The sequence below is a fragment of the Elephantulus edwardii genome, unplaced genomic scaffold, assembly GCF_000299155.1.
Source record: "Elephantulus edwardii isolate Elephantulus edwardi_28Jun2011 unplaced genomic scaffold, EleEdw1.0 scaffold00315, whole genome shotgun sequence".
Taxonomy (NCBI): domain Eukaryota; kingdom Metazoa; phylum Chordata; class Mammalia; order Macroscelidea; family Macroscelididae; genus Elephantulus; species Elephantulus edwardii.
Genome location: NW_006400065.1, coordinates 125,561 through 133,248, shown reverse-complemented (window position 1 = coordinate 133,248; position 7,688 = coordinate 125,561). Strand labels below are relative to the sequence as shown.

Genomic DNA, 7,688 nt, shown 5'->3' with positions numbered 1-7,688 from the left:
GAAGAGCTGGCAGTTTCCTGCCTCCCCCTGGCAGGGCTCCAGGCAGTGATTGGGCCATTGTGTACTGAGGCCCCAAGGCCACCGTCCCAGCCCTGCTGTCCCCACCACAGCTAGGGGAGAAGGGCCTCTGGGAGGGGAAAGAGTGAGGGCAGAGAGGGACAGAGGCTGCACTGGACCCTGGAGGCCTGCCAGCCTCCCACCCTGTGGACTGGAGAGACACAATCACTAGCTGGTTTTATGGGGAAGCAGGGGTGGGGCTCCAGGCCCTGCCCCCAGATGCCAAACTGCTCTGTGACCCTGGTCCAAATCCTCTGGTCCAAACTCTGGCTCTGCTTATTCCTGCTTGAATAACTTGGAGCCTGTAATTTCCTCGTTTGGTGCCTTAGTGTCTTTTCTTGTCACATAGCCACTGCATCTGGGTCACCCAACTCCCCAAAAGGCAAGAGTCATGTGGGATACTCTTAAAATTCAGTCCTGAGATCCCTCCAGTGCGGATGCAGATTGTCTGGCAGGGACCTGGGACCTGTGTTTCACAGCAAGGAGACTTGGTAAATGTGGTCCTCCTCCACAAGAGGGAGTGAGGAGGAAATGCCAGGACCTGGGCTCAGAGCCCTGACCTTGGATGAGAACCTGCGCTAAGAGCTGATGACCTTGAACCCCAAGATACTTCCTTGAAATTCTCAAAGCTCAGAAGCATTCTTCATTTTTTTCTTCAAAGCCATTTTCAAGGATAACAATTTTTAAGAACATCTTGTGTTACATAATGCAAATCTGTTCCCCTGGGGTTAATTAAGTCCCTCAGGGAGAAGGCATTTTAGCAACAGTCTGCCAAAAAGTTAGAGTACTGAGCCACTGAGTCAGGTTTTCTGTTTTTGTTTCTTTGGTAAAAGTCCTAGAAGGTGACCACTATTTATCAGCTCTATTTTACAGATGAAGAAACTGAGGAACAGAGAGTTAAGTACCTGGTCACACAGCTGGAAGTGGTCAAGCTGGGGTCTGAACTTGCCTCCATCTGAACTCAGAGGCTGTGCCCTTACTTAACTGCTCAAAGGAGGACAAGGTCTCACCAAGTAGGAGCGCCATGAAATAGGTGCAGGAGGAAGACTTTCATCTCTCTGTGCCTCAGTTTCATCCTCTGGAAAATGGAGGAGCTGGTGATAAAGAAGGGTGGTTGCAGAAATTCATTGGTGTTTTCCATGTAAAACAACAAAGGGATGCTCAAGGAAAATCCCAGAGGCAAATCCCAGGTTTGTGCTGGATTACAGGCTGGCTGTTCAGACCCATCCGGTGGTGCCAGGGAAGAAAGGCCTGGCAAAGTGCCTACAAAACAATTTCTTGCTGCTGGGTGCCACTGAGTTGACACAGATTCCTAGAGATCATCCCCTCTGGCAGGATAGAGCGGCATTCTACAGGGTTTTTGATGGTTGTAATCTTCTGTAGGGAGGCCCTACACAAGTGGATCCAACTCATCTCCTCACCTCCAGGTTGATGGTTTGAATTAATCCAAGCGATGCAGTAGAAGCAAGGCCTGGAAATCTGTAGCTGTCAAAATCACAGCCCAGAGAAGCCCGCGGGATCCTCCTACGTCCACACCTGGGATTGTCAGGAGCCCAAATCGACTTGACATCAGTGGGTTTTATTTTTGTGGTTGCTGTTCTAGAGTTTTTTATGCTTGTTTAGTGCTCGAGCTCTAACAACAGTGGCAGGGTGCATTAAATATTGGGGTGCTAACCTGGAGGTATTTTTGTTTCTTATCTGTGGTAATGGTCTTTCCTTGACCATTGCATAAGGAGGGTGGGGGGCCTGGGAAGGTTCAGGAGAGGCGTCCAGGGACGTCCGGAGGGATCAGAGACTTGATCCTGGGACATCTGAGCTTCCTGCCCCCAAGGATATGGATCTAGCTTGACCTAGAAACCTGAGCTGCTCCCCCCTCTCCTTCCTCCCGCCTCCTGTTGACCTCATTCGGCATGGCTGCTCCACACAGAAACAGCCCCTGCTGTCATTGAAATCTTTCCCAAATCCCTGCTACAGTGGATGTGAAAAGCGGTAGCCTGGGTGAGACCGATGATTTGAGCCCAGTTACTCACCAGGAGGTTAGTGGTTTGAATCCACCAGCCACTCAGCGGGTCGAGGATGGGACAATCTGTTTCTACAAAGATAAATCTCATTGCTGTCGAATCAGTTCTGACCCACAGCAACCCTCTGTCGCCGGCTTCCAAGGCTATAAAGTCTTTATAGGATGAGATGCTTTCTCCCAAGGACTGGTGGACTCGATCTGCCGACCTCTTGGTTAGCAGAGCAACAGTACATGATGAAAGCTCCTTCTTTCATCAGCTTTGGCAATCCTATGGGGCAGTTCCAGTCTGTCCTATTGGGTCGCTAGGAGTCAGAATCAACTCCATAGCAAATGATTTTGCTACGTGAAAGACTAGGAGTCGGAACCTACCTAGGTGCTCCGAGGAAGAAAGGCCTGGTAATCTGCTCTGCTTGCCTCTTCCTTAAGATTCTGTAAAAGACTCTATGGAGTTCGGTTTTATGGGGTCACCAAGAGTTGGAATTGACTCCATGGCAACATTTTTCTTTTCTTCCTTGTGACTCTTATTCCTTAGATGGCCATTTGTGCAGCTGGGAAGGTAGAAAACTGGCAGGGCCTACCACCTACCTGCCTCCCTTCCCAGCTGAATCCTAGCGGCCCTAAAAAAGTCAATGAAAAGACTACTTCTCCCAGCGTCCTTTGCAGGTAGAGCGAGCATGTGACAAAGATCTGACCAATCAGAAGTAAGTGGGCGTTGCCCGGCAGGACTCGGGGTAAATGTCCATAAACTGCCTTGGGACTGTTTTCTTGCCTTTGTTCCCTCCTTTCTCTTTCTTGTTTGGAATGTGCATGTGCAGGTGCCGTTTCAGCAGCCATCTTGGGCCATGAGGTCATGCAGAGAATGGAAGCAAGACCTAAGCCAAGGATGATAGTACAGTGTCTCTGATGACGCCTGGCAGCCGCCTCGCCAGCTCCTGGTCTGAGTCAGCCTGTGTTTATGTGAGACCCATCCACGTAAGCTACCCTGACTGATACCAGTTTCTCTTTTCTCATGCAATAGTCTCTTATGTCTCTTTAAAGTTTGTGTCACGTAATTTTCAATCTCTCTTCACTAGCCACGGGGAGTCTTGGTGTCGTACAGGGTTAAATGTTGGCCTGTTCAAATCTCAAGGACAGAGGTTTGAATCCACCGGCTACTCCAAGGAAGAAAGATGGACAGTCTCCTCCCGTGGGATTTACAGCCTCAGAAAACTAGCTGTAGGGTCAGCTCTGAGTCGGTTCCCAGTCAACGGCAATGAGTGTTCTTTTTCAGTCACTGAGAACTTTTAACTGCACTATGTGTCGCAGACAGTCTTATGTGGACTTGAGTGGAAGAAGGATGAAATAGAGATAATCAAAACCAAACCAAAGAAAAACCCAGTCCAGCTGCCCCGGAGTTGATTCTGACGCACGGTGAGCACATGTGTGTTAGAGGTGGGTGAACCATGCTCCATAGTTTTTAATGGCTGATTAAATAAAAAAAAATTCACCCCACCTTTCTTCTGTGGCACTTCTGAGTGGTTTTGAACCATCTACCTTTTCGCTAGTAGGTTAGGACTTAACCATTTGCACCACCCAGGAATTCTAGGTGGATGGTGAAGGGTGCTATTTCCTTTCTGGGCTGGATAATGTTGATGTTGAGAGTAGGGGTTGAAATCCATTCCCTGTGCTGTGTGACTTTTAAGGGCTAGAGACCTCCTATCAAAGACCATGGATCCAGACCCCATACGACAGATCCCTCAGAGCACCCACAATTGGATGGAGTCAGTGGGTGGATTGAAGCCTCTTTTCTCCCTTATTGGCCAGCATAGGTCACATGACTATCTAGCTGCAAGGTCCTCTGGGCAAGTGAATACCAGATTCTTTCAGCTTTATTTGTTGGAGGCTGGCTACCTGTCATCATGGAAGAGGGGGAGGGATGTAGCTGCCCGAACAATCAAGTTAGTCTTTCACACATCCTTCAATATACATTTACTGAGGCCCTGGTGGTGCATCAGTTAAGCATTCAACTTTCCAGTAGAAGGTTGGCTGTTTGAATCCACCCAGTGGCTTCTTGGGAGAAAGACCAACTAATTAATTAATTAATGTTGCTGTGTTCTCTGCCCAGTCGGAGCTAGTCCATAGCTGACCCTCCAGCAGGTTTTCAGAGGCAGTAAATTACACGGAAGGAGATTGTTCATCCTTCTCCTGTGGAGCAGCTAGCTGGTGGATTTGAACTGCATGCCTTTGGGATTGCAGCACAGCTTCTTACCACTAGGTTCCTGTAAACATCACAGCCTCTAAAACCTCATAGGGCGGTTCTGCTTATGGGGTTGTTAGAAGTGTAACGGACTTGACAGCACCCAACAACACAGGCCAGACTTTCTATTTCAGCCAAACCACTTTATCTTTTATTTTAAGTTTCCTATATTTTATTTCTTTGCTTGCTTGTTTATGTTTCTGTTCTTTCTTGGTCACTCGTGCAAAACGGTTGCTTTGTTTCACTGGCATTTTCAAAGAACCAGCTTTGGGTTTTAACGGACTGTATATTTTGGATTGTATTTCACTCATTTCTACTTTTCTTTCTCTTAGTACCTTTTTTCTTTTGAGTTTATCTTGTGGATTATGTTTGCTGAGCAAAAAAATTGTTTTATATTCAGACTTTAAAACAAGAGGTAATCTGAAAGCATCTAAAATAGCCGTGGTGGTGTTAGTGCATTCAATGTTTGGATGTTAATGGAAGGGTCAGCAGTTTGAATTCACTAGAGAGTTCCGTTGATGTAAGTCTGAAGTTGCAACACTAATTCAGATGCTGTGCCTCTTTGGCAGTTTTTGTTCATGAGTGTTTCCACAGTGGAAAGATGATGGGCAATCTCTTCCCATGCAATTTATAGCCTCAGAAACCCAACAGAAGGTCAGTGATGTATGAGTTCTTGCCAGTTCAATAGCAAGGAGTGAGTGAGTGCTCCCTGGCCTAGAGCAAGATGGGCAGTCTCCTTCTGTAAAAATTTACAGCCTCAGAAATCTGAGTGAGAATCTACTCAGTGGCAGTGGGTTAAGTGCTTCTAAGCGTCTAAGACTATCATTTTCCCTCTGAGTACAGCTTTGACCATCTCTCAGAGTATTTATAAGTTCTCACTGTTGTTTGATTCTGGTTGGTACTTTATGTTTTGATTGCTTTGCCTTTTCAATCTAAGTATGATTCAGGTTTAAACTTTTTTCATATGTATAGGTAGTTTTGGATGAAGGGGAGGGGATATGTGTGTAGTGTGTATGTATGTATGTATGTATGTATGTATGTATGTATGTATGTATGTATCTATCATCTATCCATCCACACAAAATAATCTTGGAATTATACTTGATAATCTACTTTTGTTTCACCGGTATTTTAAATAATCTCTTTACCTGAACTTGCTTTTAAGTTTCTGAGACTAATAAAATGCCTTGAAAAAATCTAACCCATGCCACGTCCACACTTTTTAACTTAGGGGCAAACTGAAGCTCGAATGAGTCTGTGATAAGTGTAGGGCTATTTTCTGGCTTTTTAAATCCTCTTTTTCAGGGTGATGTGTCATTCTCACTACCTATCATCTCAAGTTTGCCATTTTTGGCTCTTGCCTCTGGTAGACCCATCAAGCTTACTATTGTGACCATCCCCAGGTACACTCTGTCCAAGAATTGCTCTACTACGTTTTTCCACTCCTCACCCCATAACTGGATTCTGCCATCACCACTTCTCACCAACACCAAGGACCTCTCTCTAGTAGGGCGTCTTGTCTGGGTGGGACCTGAGACTCAGATCCTGCTGATGAAAGGATTTAAAAGACACTTTTTCCTGTGTCTTCAATCCCCTAGCTTTCCACCTTTCGCTCTCACCCAACCCATTTGCATTTATTCACTCAGAGGGCCGTTTTGTGATTGTAGGAGAGAAAGAGGAAGACTCTCAGTGGGGATGGGGGATGGATTGACACAGCACTGCAGCCATTGTGAAGATGGCACAGGACCAGGCGGGTTTTGGTTCCATCATATAGAGAGGGTGGCTATGACTCAGCATTCGTGGGATGGCACTTAACAACAGCAGTGCAGAAGGGAAGCACTTTAAGGGTTATGCATATGGTATCTGAGAAAGATATTGAGGGATTCTAGGACTATGGACGAGGAGCTCTCTGGTGGTCTACTGGGTAAGGAGTTGCACTGCTAACTTAAAGGCAGGATGTTTGAATCCACCAGCTGCTTCTTGGGAGAAAGATGGGCAGTCTCCTCCTGTGCAACTCACAGCCTCTGCTGGAGGGTCAGCGAAGAGTCTGTGGCGACTCAACAGCAGTGAGTTGGGTCGAGTTAGGACAACAAATGGGGCACGTTGGGCTCCGGGGGGAAGGGCTAGAAGGTGCTGGTGAGCATTCGGCTTCTTTTCTATGCCTGGGCGCTGTGCTCCAGGGCCCCGGGAGGTGGAGTAGGGTGCAGTACAGAAGACCCTGGGTTCTAGCTCCACGTGGTGTTCCACGCAGGGGCAGTTTTGACTGTGGACCCTGCAGGTGGAGCCTGAGGCGTGTCACACAGTGGGGCCTTGGAGCAGTGACACCTACGTACAGACACCTAGGCTGAGAATGCAACCTGGAAAGGAAACGTGCCCCCGGCAGGAAATGGTGGGCACAGCAGAAGGAGAAGCTGACACGTGTGTGCATTAACCTGGATGTTTATGGCCTCTGTGGCTCTCAGATCAGGGAGGAGTAGACCCTGATGGCTCTAGGTCTAGGGTGGGAGCAGGAGAACAGCAGAGCCTGGGCCTGGCGTCCTCGCAGGAGTGGGTGGGGGGGACGGCGGGAGGAGCTGGTCTCTCTGAGGTCTCCAGGGCCAGGCTTCTACTCCAGGGCTGTGGGGAGAAGGTGGGCATGGGGGCAAAGGAGAACATCAGAGACATGGAGAGCCAGGTCCCCAGTGCCCCCACCCCTCCCTGGGGCCCTCTGGTGGCCCCGTCCACCCCACGCTCAGCCTGTGCCAGGTTCAGGTTCAGGATGATGGCCTTGGTCCTCGTGCAGGGGGGAGAGATTGACTGTGAAGAGAGACAGGGTCAGAGGAGTCCCGAGGTTTGTGGGAGTGGAATGCTGCCATCAAGTGGTCTTGTCCCCCGACACCAGCCCAGAAGACCAGAGTTTGAGAAATGAATCGACAGAGGGTGTGGAGGGGTATCAGGGCATGTCTGGGTCCCTGATCTTGGCAGCTTCTAGTCTGAGCAGACAGGTATGGTCCCTGACTCTGACTAGGATTCTGGCTACACAGTCTTTGGAATGTCTCATTCAATGAGTGACCAGGTCTGCCTCAGAGACATGGTCCTTCTGGATCATCTGATGGAGAAGACATGGTCCCTGTCTCTGGTAGCTCCAAGCCTGCTGGAGGAGACATAGCTCCTGACTATAGGAGCTCCCAGACTGACGGAAGAGACGGGTCCCTGACTCTGTGAGCCCTTAGTCTAATGGAGGAGACAGGCCCTACCTCTGGGATCTCCCAGTCTGATGAAGACATGGTCCTTGACCAAAGGAGCTCCCAGTCTGATGGAGGAGACAAGGTCCCTACCTCTGGGAGCTCCCAGTCTGATGGAGGAGACAAGGTCCCTACCTCTGGGAGCTCCCAG

General features: G+C 48.6%; 1 protein-coding gene across 1 annotated transcript in view; it reads right to left on the bottom strand.

Annotated features, from left to right (window-relative positions):
- CEACAM16 (carcinoembryonic antigen-related cell adhesion molecule 16) overlaps positions 1-7,688 on the bottom strand; it is a 48,468-nt gene that overhangs the window by 32,201 nt on the left and 8,579 nt on the right. The window lies entirely within an intron of this gene.